The sequence below is a fragment of the Gossypium hirsutum genome, chromosome A12 (genome assembly GCF_007990345.1).
Source record: "Gossypium hirsutum isolate 1008001.06 chromosome A12, Gossypium_hirsutum_v2.1, whole genome shotgun sequence".
In the NCBI taxonomy this organism is placed as follows: Eukaryota; Viridiplantae; Streptophyta; class Magnoliopsida; order Malvales; family Malvaceae; genus Gossypium; species Gossypium hirsutum.
This window is the reverse complement of record NC_053435.1, coordinates 44,305,590-44,318,281: the sequence shown is the minus strand read 5'-3', so window position 1 is coordinate 44,318,281 and position 12,692 is coordinate 44,305,590. Positions and strand designations below refer to the sequence as shown.

At 34.6% G+C, this 12,692-nt stretch overlaps 1 long non-coding RNA gene across 1 annotated transcript; it reads left to right on the top strand.

Annotated features, from left to right (window-relative positions):
- The first annotated feature begins 7,946 nt into the window (after window positions 1-7,946).
- On the top strand, window positions 7,947-12,195 carry LOC121211282 (uncharacterized). The gene is made up of 2 exons (XR_005906588.1): window positions 7,947-8,039; window positions 12,031-12,195. It is a non-coding gene; the product is annotated as an uncharacterized lncRNA (long non-coding RNA).
- Window positions 12,196-12,692: the final 497 nt, after the last annotated feature.

The window sequence follows — 12,692 nt, the reverse complement described above, 5'->3', positions numbered from 1 at the left end:
AACCAAACTCACATTCGGCCCTAGCTCATAACAAGGTAGCCGATTCTTTTTATAGTTCAAACACTCCTCTATCATCATTCACCTAACTTTAACATGAAACAACAAAACTCACCATTTCTCATCCAAATAACATGAACAACAACCATTTCTTGAACACTTTCTCATGACCGATTGCTCATGTTACCAACAAGATTCAAGATTTGAACATGGGCTATTTAGAACTCAAGTCAATTACTAAAACATGCATGCATCTCAAGGACAACATCAAACATACCTTAGTCTAGCAAACCACCATAGCCGATTTTCTCAAGCTTTTCCCCTTCCTTTCTTTCCTCTATTCGGCCAAAGATGTTCAAGAATGAACACTTTTTTTTTTGTTTTCTTTGTTTTCTTTCTTCAATTCACGGCAACAAGGGGGTATGGATGAGACCATATTATTCTTTTTTTTCATCACCCTTCCTTTCATTATTTAATCACCATGCTCATTATTTTATTTTTCTTAACATACATCACTAGCATAACATGTTGGAGACATGTTTCCACCCATAGCATGGCCGGCCACTATGCTTTAGTTTGGCTAATTTGACATGCAAGGACAACACTTTCCCACTTTAATACTATTTGGTCCTTACTTATTTACCTATCATAATTTTCCAAGTCTTTCAACTAGATCCTTTCAAGCAAAATTCATATTCCTAATATAAAATTAAAACATCAAATTTTTGTACAAGTACTATCACACATATAAGATATGCAAATAAAATTTTAACTAAATTTTATGACTCGGTTTTGTGGTCCCGAAACCACATTCCGACTAGGGTCGAATTAGGGCTGTCACAAGAGGAGGGTAATTTGCTAAAAATAGTGAGGTTTAGTCTTTTCAAGCTTTTCCAATGAGTGGCCGGCTATGCGTAGTGGATTTTGAGTTGAATTTTGCTTGATTTTTAAGCAATTTAAATTCCATAACTGATACGATTGCGTCCCGGAGTGCATCAAATTCGAACAAGGATCCAACGGTGCTGCCCCAAGGACCAATCACGCGAGCAACTACATTGTCAATTACTTCTCATAGGCGATCGGGCATTCTTCATACGATTCGACTCATCCTGAGGCGGTTCGTATCAATAACAACTGAAGACTCAGATTCAGTCAAATGTAAATCTTCGGCCAAATCTCTAATTTCTTCAAGATTGCAAGAACCTTGTGTAATTAAACCAAAATGTGGTTTATGTGGATAGCCATGTCTAACCGAAATTGGGTTGATTTGGTCTTCAATTTGGACGGTTTTTGTAATCCAACAAAGCTATCAGACTTGTCCAAAATAAATCAATAAATTAAAAGACCAAAGAATAAAATAAATAAATTATTAATAAAATATTTTAAAATGAATTATTAAATATAATTTTATATTTTATTATTTAATATAATCATGAATGGCCCATTTTATGTCTTACAAATATAATATGTTCAAATAAATATAAAGTAAGTCATTTATGCATGAAAACTATATAATTTTAATAATTTCTATGCCCTAATTTCATATTTTCACATATTTCATTAATTTATTAAACAATTACTTAGTTTTTACAATGAATTTAAGTAAAAGGTGATAAATTGCATAGGAAAAATCCTATATATATATTTTAGTTTACACTTGTCCATGTAAGCTTTATAAGGCTCCATTCACCGAAGGACTCAGTCACTTTAATGCTATGCCTTAACCATTCTATACATAAAACAAATAAATAGGGTGACAGGGGAAACCCTTGACATACTTTTCTTGCGGGTTTGAACTTTGTTGTGGGAACTCCATTCCATAATACTTGCACAGTCAACGTTGAGATGGTAGACATAATCACTCTCCGTAAAAAATCCGGTATGCCTACTACTTGGATAAAGCTCTTGATGAAGTCCCAGCGAACCCTATCACAAGTTTTTTCTAAGTTTATTTTAATAGCCATCCACTTCTTACTTTTCCATCCCATAGAATGGATTACTTCTTGAACAATGATAATATTATCGGAGATATTTCATCCTGCGATGAGCCCAACCTACTCTTGCACAATAATTTTGGGAAAAACTACTTTGAATCTATTTGCAATAACTTTCATAACTAATTTATAAAGGACAGAGCAAAGACTAACAGGCTGAAATTGTGAAATTTCCTCGGGATAAGGAATCTTTGGAATAAGAACAATGAGTGTGTTATTTAAATCTTGATAAATGGGTCGTCTTTTAAAGACCTCTTTAACCCAATCACATATTGTGCCTCCAATGCTATCCCACTAATTTTGAAAAAAGATAGCATGATATCCATCACTTCCAAGAGATTTTAGTGAGGCCATGTCGAAAAGTGCCACTTTAATTTTGTTTTTCGAGACTTCTTTTCCTAGAAAATTAATATCTATTTTCTCCAATTGAGGAAAGCGAATAGGAGGTAGACTCCTCACCAGACTTGGATTTTCCCCATACAAAACCGCTTTTGATTGAATTTCATCTGGGTCATATAGCTATTCACCATGTTGGTTACGTAGGGCATTGATGCGATTCACTTTCCTTAAATGCATTGTATGCCTATGAAAAAACTTTATATTTCTATCTCCTAGTTTGAGCCAATCACACCTTGATTTTTGTTTCCATAATAATTCTTCATGATTTAGTACTTCTTCGAGCTCCTCTTTTACTTCCATTTCTTTCCTAGATATTGTTCCTGAATTTGACTGTTCTATTGCCTTTTGTATCTGAGTTAAAGAATGTATTAACTTTCATTTGCGAGTCCCAATATGTCCATATACACTCTTATTCCACTCTTTAAGGCTCACAGTGGGATTCCCTTAAGTAGTGGCCCTATTCCCATTATATTGCCACAAGTCCTTTACAGCTCTTGAAAAATTCTAATGGTGTCTCCATCCAACCAGTAAGCGAAAAGGGATGTCCTTTTGGTAAGTTAAACTCCAGGCATACGGTAATGAGCAAGGGTCGATGGTTTGATTTTATCCTTATTAAATGTGTCATGAGGCACTTTGGGAAAGTTTGTAGCCAAGCAGTATTCCTCAGTGCTCTATCAAGTCGTTCAAAGATCCTCTTTCTCATGTAAATGATGGCCCTCTAAACCCCAAGTCGTGGAGATCATTTGTCTCAAAAAAATCACCAAAGAATGAGCATCATTTTCCAATAGAATTGCCTTTTTTATCGCTTTCTAAAAGAACAACATTAAAGTCTCTTATTGCCATCCGAGGAATAAAACTGGTAGGGGCGGTTCCTTTTAGTGCTCCCTAAAGTGCTCTTCTTTTGGTTTTATTTGGGCTACCATAAATGAATGCAATTAAAGTAGTCCGTACAGAAAGCGTGAAGGATACCTGTGTTAAAATAGATTGAAGGTGATTTTGAATAATCTCGAGGTGTACCGAATCTTTCCATCCAATCCAAATTCTGCCAGAAAAGCCTCTTGCTTTGTTTTGATATGAATATTGAAATCCCAATTTTGCAATCATCCTATTTGCTCTATCATCACTGGCTCTTGTTTCCATTAGGCTAACGATGTCTGGCCTGTGGTCCATGCTGTACTCTCTAAAAATACGCAGAAACTTTATGTTTGTGCACCCTTGACAATTCCACGTAAATATAATAATTCTGTAATTCATTAGTTTAAATAAAGATGGCACTTCTTTTACTGTCGGGCATTGTCTTGCACGTTCTTAGTCTCCCCCACATCTTTAGGTGCTTCTGTTATCAAACCTTGCACAACTGATTTTGGAGCAACTCAACAATGTTACTAACTGACGACCGAAGGAACTTTAGGGGATGAATACTTAAAAGGGCTCCCTTTCTCCCTTATGGTCTAATTATGTCTTTTATTATTTTTATAATTAATATTATTTATTTTAATCCTACTAATATTCCCTTCCCTACATCTTAAACTGCCGGAGTCTATTCGAAATCCCAAGGCCTATGCACTGCTCATTGCTACCCTTGTCTATTGCTTGGGCCGAACATTTTCTTTAAAGGCCACCACCGATGTCTTATTGGGTCGAGAATTCCTTCTATCGAGGTCACTAACACTTTCTGCAATCCTTAAGCTCTGAGCAAGGCTAGACAAACGAATAACCTCCAAATTGTTTTCATCACCACAGCCCTGAAGCCCTCACTCTTTTCTTGAATTTTCAGTCATTATCGTGTTACTCTAGTGACCGTTGACTCGCGAACCCTCCTGCTCTTCTACCCCATGCTTCATTGGAACATGAGTTGTTTGCGGTTTTTTTAGGAGAATGTTGTTTTGCTCCAGATGCGATCCCCTTATTTCCCTACTCCTAATCGAAAAAGTAACCGGGCTTTCCTCACCTAATTCAATTTGCAGCAGCCTAATTTCCATTAACCCATCTTTGCAAACTTCATTGGGCCCCTCCCTTCCAGTGGGTCGGTGATGTCCTAGACCCAAAAAGATTGACTTTTCATTGTGGACCCACTGCTGCTGAAGGCGTATAGTTGATGCGTTGACCCCCTCTCCCACTCTTAACTCCAACGGGCCTGACCTTTGTGACCCTTAATTATTCCAAGTCCACTTCTATCCATAGGCCCTTGGATTCCCCTTCCCCCATCAACTGAATGATCCTCACCCTCTTTTTGTTGATCTAGGCCCAAAGGAGATGAGCCTCTTACTATTGCTGGAGACTGATCTGTTGGGCCAGCTCTCCTTTGGCCCGTATCAATATTTAACCCAATCCCCTTCCTCCTCTGCTAGGGTTTTTAATGCTTGGAACTTGGAGGCGTGCAATTGACCTGAGGTTTCTCTGCCCTTTCCTTTCGCCATTATAGGAGGTTGCCTATGTTTCCTCTCCACTAGCATCCACAAGCCATAGTTACTTGCGTCTATCATCGACTTAATCGGGTTCAAGGCTAAGTTCGTCCTCTATTCTTCCATGCCATTCACACCTTTCCCTTCCAAATCCTTTAGTCTCTTTACGTCGTTAGGGCAGAGCTCTTTCAAGTGGTCATAGTGCCCACACGTGAAATAGACAGTAGGTAGATACTTATATTCTACTCGTTGCAAAACCCCATTGACCAACACTTGAGATATCAATGCCTTCTCCAAGTTCACGTACACCGCCATCCTTGCAAACCTCCCCCGAACCTCATTATTCGTGTTAAAATCAAGTTTAGTAACTTTTCCTATTGTCCCCTTATTTCCCACAAAACCTTTCTTTTGTACATATGCCCAGGTAGACCCAAGAGCTGAATCCAAGCCATGACCATGTTTTGGATAAGGCTATGCTATGCTAAAATCCACTGTCGAGGGTTGAACCATTAGGTATTGCCCATACACAATCCATGGCCCTTGGCACAACACTTTCTCAAAATCTTTTAGATTCTGAAATTTTGCCAGAAAGTAACTGTTTCTACATCCATTAAGCTAAATGGTTGAAAAGGCTTCCAAAGGGTGCAAACCTTCTTATGAAGCACCAAATATCTGATTCTTCTTCTTAGGAGCTTAATTACCACCGTTTGAGCCATATATTTGATGAGAATTTGGTTCACTTGTTCGGATAACTTAATTGATGGGACCCCATTAACTAATGAGCGCAAAATGTCAGCTTCTGAAATCTCAAAGTCCCTACCATCATCAAGAGATCTCGATGTTTCTAATCATTCCCCATCCTTAAGGCCAGTTCCCACCAAACAATCCTTCCATGACCTAGGTTTTCCTGTTATCGGGTTGGTTGCATAACCATATCTGATTCTCCTTCCACTTCTCGGATGAGGACTTTCTTAGTTGACCGATTGGTACAATCACCTTTGTCACTACTCTCGTGCTCCGATTGCATGAGAAAGTCTTTTTTTTTTGTAAAATTTTATAAAATTTAAATTTTTAATCTCACCATTTCAACTAAAATTTTATTTAATTATCATATAAACTTTTAATAAATATATTTATTACATAAATATTTTAGGCGTACCTAGTGTATATTTATATATTTATATGTCAAATCAATCAAATTAGTCCTAACAATTCTAAAAATCTTATTATATTTTATATATTTAAATTAAATTAAATTACCCACAAAAATAAATTTTATAGTTTTATCTACGCTTTAATAGATTTGTTATGGAATTTAAGTTACAAACATGTAATATTAAACTAAGGTCATTTTAGATTTTTCTTAATAAGCTTCACTTAAAATTTCAATAACTTTTCCATTTTGAAGCTTCTTACTAAAAAAAATAAAACATTTTCTATGAAGGCTGAGATGCGAAAATTTTGGCTGTATTATTTGTTTATTTTTCGACTCTAATTTTGCTTTATTAATTGATTTTTAAGGCTCCGTTTGTTTCATTGAAAATAGTTGCTGGAAAATGTTATCTATATTTTTCTGTATTTGTTTTATGTTAAAACAACTTGACCAGCAGAAAATGATTACAAGTCAACGAAAAATAAGTTTCTTTTTCTGTAAAATAACTTGTCCTTTTAAAAACAGTCATTTTCTAGAAATCAACTCATTTATATGTGATTTTATTTTTGGGTAAACTGCAAAAATGGTCACTTTTGTTTGCCTCAGATTACATTTTAGTTACTTATGTTTGAAATGTTATGTTTTAGTTACTTAGGTTATCGTTTTGCTATGAAATGGTCACTCTACTGTTAAATTCCGTTACCTCTCTAACGTCAGTCCTACGTGGTAGTCCAAATGGGTTTTAAATGCCAACTTGAATGTCTAGTTGCTGGGATGAAAATAATTTTTTAATTAAATAAATTTAATTTGGACTGCCACGTAGGATCGCCGTTAGGGAAGTAATGGAGCTTAACAGTAGAGTGACCGCTTCATAACAAAATAATAACGTAAGTGACTAAAACGTAACATTTCAAACATAAGTGACTAAAATGTAATTTGAGGCAAACATAAGTGACTATTTTTGTTGTTTACCCTTTATTTTTATATAAAAATTAACTTAAGTCAAGCTTAATATTATTTTATTAATAATATTTTTTTATTTTAAAAAATATTTAAAATTATTAAAATATTAACATAATGTATTTTAATTTTTAATACGACTAAACATTCATATTTAATTAACTATATCTAATCATCTAATAAATGATTAATATAGTCTATTATTTTAATAAATTATTTAATATTTCAATTTTATTTTAGTAATAAATATTTATTACAATTATAAACATATTAATAATAAATATTTTGTAGTATAAAGGTTAAAATATGCCATAAGTTTATGTACTCTTCACAAATTTGAAATTTAGTCCCTGTACTGTTTTTTTTTTCAGATTTGAAAATCAAGTCCAACTGTTAACATTGTTAATTTTTTTCAATTTTTTTGATGTCACATTTTTAAATAAAAAAAATACTCGGTATTCATGTAACTAAAAAATGACGTTATAATGAACATGAATTTAACAAATTATTTTTAATAATGCTAACAGTTGAGCATGAATTTTGATATCTAAAAAGTAGGACTAACCCAAAAATAAAAGTACATGGAATAAATTTCAAATTTATGAAGAGTACAAGAACTTATGACATATTTTAACCTAGTACAAAAATATGAATATGTTAATTATATAGATTGTAACAGCCCGATTTTGGGCCTAGTCGGAACAGTGATTCCGAAACCACTATTTCGGGGCCGAAAAAATTATTTTTAGTATTATTTTATGTGTTATAGTGTGATTATATGAGTGCATGAAAATTTTGGTGAATTAATTTTAGCGTTTGTGAGCTTAATTTCGAAAAATGACTAAATCGCATAAAGGGAAAAAGTTGTGATTTGCTAGCTAAATATGTTAAATTGCTAGAGAATCATAATTGGGGGTGTTTAAAGTGCAAATAGACCCCTTTCACAAGCTTGGCCGGCCATAGAGACAAATAGGAGTTGAAAAGTCAAAGTTAGGTGACTTTTTTTGGTAATAAATAAAACAAAAAGAAAAAGTTGTCATCCTTTCATCCTTTTTTTCTTCTTCCATCGAAAATGGCAGCAAGGACGGGGCTTGGAAAGCTCAAAATATCAGCCACTTATATTCTTTGCAAGTAAGTGATTTAGATGTCTATTTTTGATAATTTTTGTACTTTTGGAACCCTTGTAGCATGAACTAGCTAATGAGGGGACTATTTTGTGAAATGGTTGATAGTCTAGGGATTTGCCATGAAAGGATTTATGTTGTTTGCTGAATTTTTATGGAAGAAAATGAGTCTTGGGTGTCTTATAAACAACTTTTGTGAAAGGTGTTAGTATGAAAACACCTAAAAAGACTATATTGCATAAGTTGTAAAATAGATGTTAAGTATGTGAAATAGTGGAAAATTGGATTTGCTATGAGAGTAAAAAGGGTTCGGATAAGTTTAAGATGTGAAGAAATTCGATAAAAATTAATTTTCGGACTTAGGAGTAAAATGGTCATTTTGCAAAACTCTAGGGGCAAAATGGTTATTTTACCCAAATATAGGTTATTGAATACCTAGATCGATAAAGTGATTAAATTTGTGAACTTTTGTTATTTTAGATCAAGAAAATCGAGATTTGGGCTTAAATTGAGAAAGTACGTGGTTAAAGACAAAAAGAGAATAATTAGCTGAAATTGCATTTGAAGTAAGTCCGTGTGATTAAATGAGCATGATATTTATGCCATTGTTATTATACTTGAAAATCTATCTTTCCATGATTGTATTAAAGTTTAGTTTGATGATTTTGTATATGAGAAAGTAATGTCAAATGTAAATAACATTTATGTGTTGATTGAATGCTTGGAGATTTGATGGAAATGATATTCCATTGGAACGAGTAAGTTGTATGTAAATAATACAACTACATTGTTATTATATGTGTTTAAATTGATATAGCATGAATTGCTTGGTTGTGGAAATGATTATGTTTGATGAATATTGAGATAGTAGAATTCCCGTTTGAACCTTAAGAAACAATTCAGATATTCATGCCATGACATTCGGGTTATTTGTGAGCCAGTGTAAGACCATGTTTGGGATATGGCATTGGCATTGAGACGAGAGCTAGTGTAAGACATGTCTGGGACATGGCGTCGGCCTCGATTTCGATAGTCAGTGTAAGACCATGTCTGGAACATGACATCGACTTGATGGATGAGCCCGTGTAAAACCATGTCTGGGACATGGCATCGGCATTATACCCTATGTTTGAGGCTTAATGAATATCCGATAGCTTTCTGAATGGTTCAGCGGTGAGAGTTATGGTTTAAGCTAAATGAGAAAGGTTATGACCATATTGTGAGTGGTACAGGTACTTACATGAAATTGATGAGATGTGAATTCAATTCATGTTATAAGAGTAGTATGAAATGAAAATGAGCATGTTGAGTAACACATGTATGTATGCCAAGCTCATGAGAAATGATTTCAGTTTATGATGCACCTTTAGTGAAGATGTAAATAGGTAATTTAGGCTTATAAGAATGATTTTGTGATGACCTTGTGATTATAGGTCTATACTTATGATGTATGAATATGTAACCTTACCAATATGGTGAAAGTGAATTAATTTGGTGTGATAAACTTAGTATCGTTAATTTACACTAAAACAGTTTTGGATAGCAGCCATAGTCCGAATTTGAATGTAACGCCCCAATTTTCGGGAATTCTGTGAATGTTGGCATAGGTTTAATTATGTTAGTGGGCCTCTAGAAGGCCCAAGCTTAAGATAGAACCCGACAATTTTAGTTAATTTTTGTTCCATAAGAAAAAGGAGGTGAAATTATGAAATAGAACCTATGTGAAAATGTTTGAAAATGCTATAGGCTAAATTGAAGTGGCCAAATAAATAGGAGTGCAAAATAGGAGGATTTGCATGACAAACCTCCCATTTTACATGAAGTGGCCAGCCATCATGTTGTTGTAGACAATATGTGCACTTGATATCCATAATTTATGGTACAAATTGATAAAAAGTGATAATGGGTTAGGTAAATATTCCATGATAATGGGTTAGGTAAATGTTCCATGATGGGCATTTCATGTCTTTTGTATTAAAGAATTAAATGGATGAAATATGAAATTTTATTAAAAGAAAAAGGGGTGAAAAGAACAAAGTTTTGTCCATCTTTGTTCATCATAGCCGAAAGTTAGAGAAGAGAAAGGAGAGGAGAAAGCTCTTGAATGTTTGGTCACTTGGGGAAGAAAATTGAAGGTAAGTTCATGGTAGTTTGCTTTTATCTTGATGTTCATGAGTTCTTCTTGATTCTACCTTAACTCTTGAAGCATACTTTGGTTTTTGGTTGTGTTGTGAGCATTTGGTCATGAATTAAAATGAAGGAAATGGTTGTTGTTTCATGTTCTTTTGATGAAAAATAGAAGATAGGTGAAGTTGAGCCAAACAAATGAACATGCATGTGCCTTAGATGCTAAGGGGAAAAATCGGCTAACATGTTGTGCTTTAAAATGATGAAATGGAGATTATACTTAAGTAAAATCATAGATATGTGATGATTGATTGGTGATATACATGTTTAAATAACAAACATGCAAGTTAGGTGTGAAAGAGTGATTTGGTAATAAATCTGCTTGGGACAACAGCAGTAACGTGACTTTGGAAAATCACCATAAATTGTGGGAGATGAGTTAGAAGATGCATAAATTATGTAATTAAATCTTAATAAGTCTAGTTTCAAATGGAATAAGCGAGAACATATTTTGAATTCTTTACAATGAGAAATTTAATTCGTAATGAAGAGTGGTCAGATTAGTCAAACAGTGAAACATGGGAAACTTTAAGAAAGATCTGGTATTAATTGGCTAAACCAAAAATTCTTAAAATTTTATGGATAGAAGATATATGAGTCTATTTTCAGGGAAAATTAATGGCATTTGATTTGGAGTTTCATAGCTCCAGTTATAAATGATTTAGTGACTGTTGCTCAGGAAGACAGCTTGCAGTGAAATTTTGATTATGTGGTAAACATTGACAAAAATTGTTAATGAGTTGCTTATTGATTTCTTATAAGCTTACTATGATCTGTAGGTGTGGTTGGCCGAATATTGTAAGGGGTTAATACGTAGTTCGTATTTGAATAGTTAGATTAACGTGTTAGTAATACAATTGTAGGCAATTCGTGTGTGGATCTCGTCAGCATATCGTCGTAAACAGGTGTGTAACTAACACCCTCTTATAGACTAGATCGGCACAAGCCGAAAAGCCGAAATGCCGAAAAGCTGGTATTTTGAGATCTTGCGAGTGTGTGAATGCTCATGAGATTAATAGTTTGATGTATATGGTAAATTAAAGTGATAAGACTGCAGAGTGCGCGATTCTGTGCATTTCGATATTTTTGGGCTTAATGGGCCAAAAACGGGATAATAGGCCAACGGGCCCAAATTTTTAAGAAAATGCGATAAGTGTTTCTGATCGTGCGTAAATGGCTATGTTATGTATGAAAACCTTAAGAATAGTTAAATTACTTGAATACCCCTATGTATGCAAAATTACCATTATACCCCTAGGGTTACTTTTGACTGAAAAGCATGACGATCTGATTCTGTATGATGTATGCGATGATTATATATCTGTTGCATGGGGACTTGGGTTATACTATGGAGGAAGCGTCCTGGTGGCTATGCCACAATTATCTGATCTGGTGGCTCTGCCACATATATTTGTCCTGGTGGCTATGCCACAATTATCTGATTTGGTGGCTCTACCACATATATCTGTTCTGTGGCTCTGCTACAATATCTGTATCTGGTGACTTCATCACAATATCTGGCAGCCTCACTGCGATTTCTGAGGTGTGTAGCGGTTGGGTGGGTCGAGTAGTCTCCCCACATAGTGTAAGGTTGGTACGGGGGTGTTATAGATGAATCTGGGTTGGGTTTCTGCATAAACATGTAATATCTGTTCTTTTCTGTTATGGGCCTATGGGCTTTATTCTGAATTTCTATTCTGGGCTAAGGCAAACTTATTCTGTTTCTATGGGTTGAGATGATTTAGACTATGGTTGGGTTATTTTACACACTGAGTTTTCCCAAACTCACCCCTTATTTTTCATCCACGTAGGTAAACCCCAACCATAGTGGGCTTGGAGCTGTGAGGGAATTCGGAGTGGCCACACGTTCTGCAAATTCTTGTTTTCTTCCGGTGAATTAGACATCTTTTCTTTTATTTTTATGATTTGGGTTTTAAGTTGCAATAAGGCCGCTTAATTATTTTTGATGGTTTTAATATGTATTCCTAAGATAGGTATTACTTATTTTAACTGTTGAAATTGGATAGCTTTAGGGCGCGTTTTCAAAAACAACAATTGATTTCAAAATAACACGATAATAAGCAAAGATTCCGCAATGAAAGTATTTTCCAAAATTAATCACTTTTCCTAAAAATGACTTAATCAAATTGGTTTCCTAGAAATATCCATGACGTTAAGGTGTGGCAATGGCGGTATGCATGTTTAGGATTGGATCTGAAGGGAGCTTGGTACTTAAGCAGTTCGATGGACTCACCAGCTCTTTTCCGGTTTCCTACCTGGTGCACAGCTTCCATTCACTTTAACCTATAATGAAATTATCTTTAAAAAAATAAAGTAAGTTTTTCTGGATCAACAATATAAAATGTTTTGAACGCTTCGATGTGGCATGTCGGATCCGGTCATAACGTCTGGGCCGGGTTTGGGGTGTTACATTGAAAATCCACCAAAAATTGTGAAAATTGAGCTACAAGTT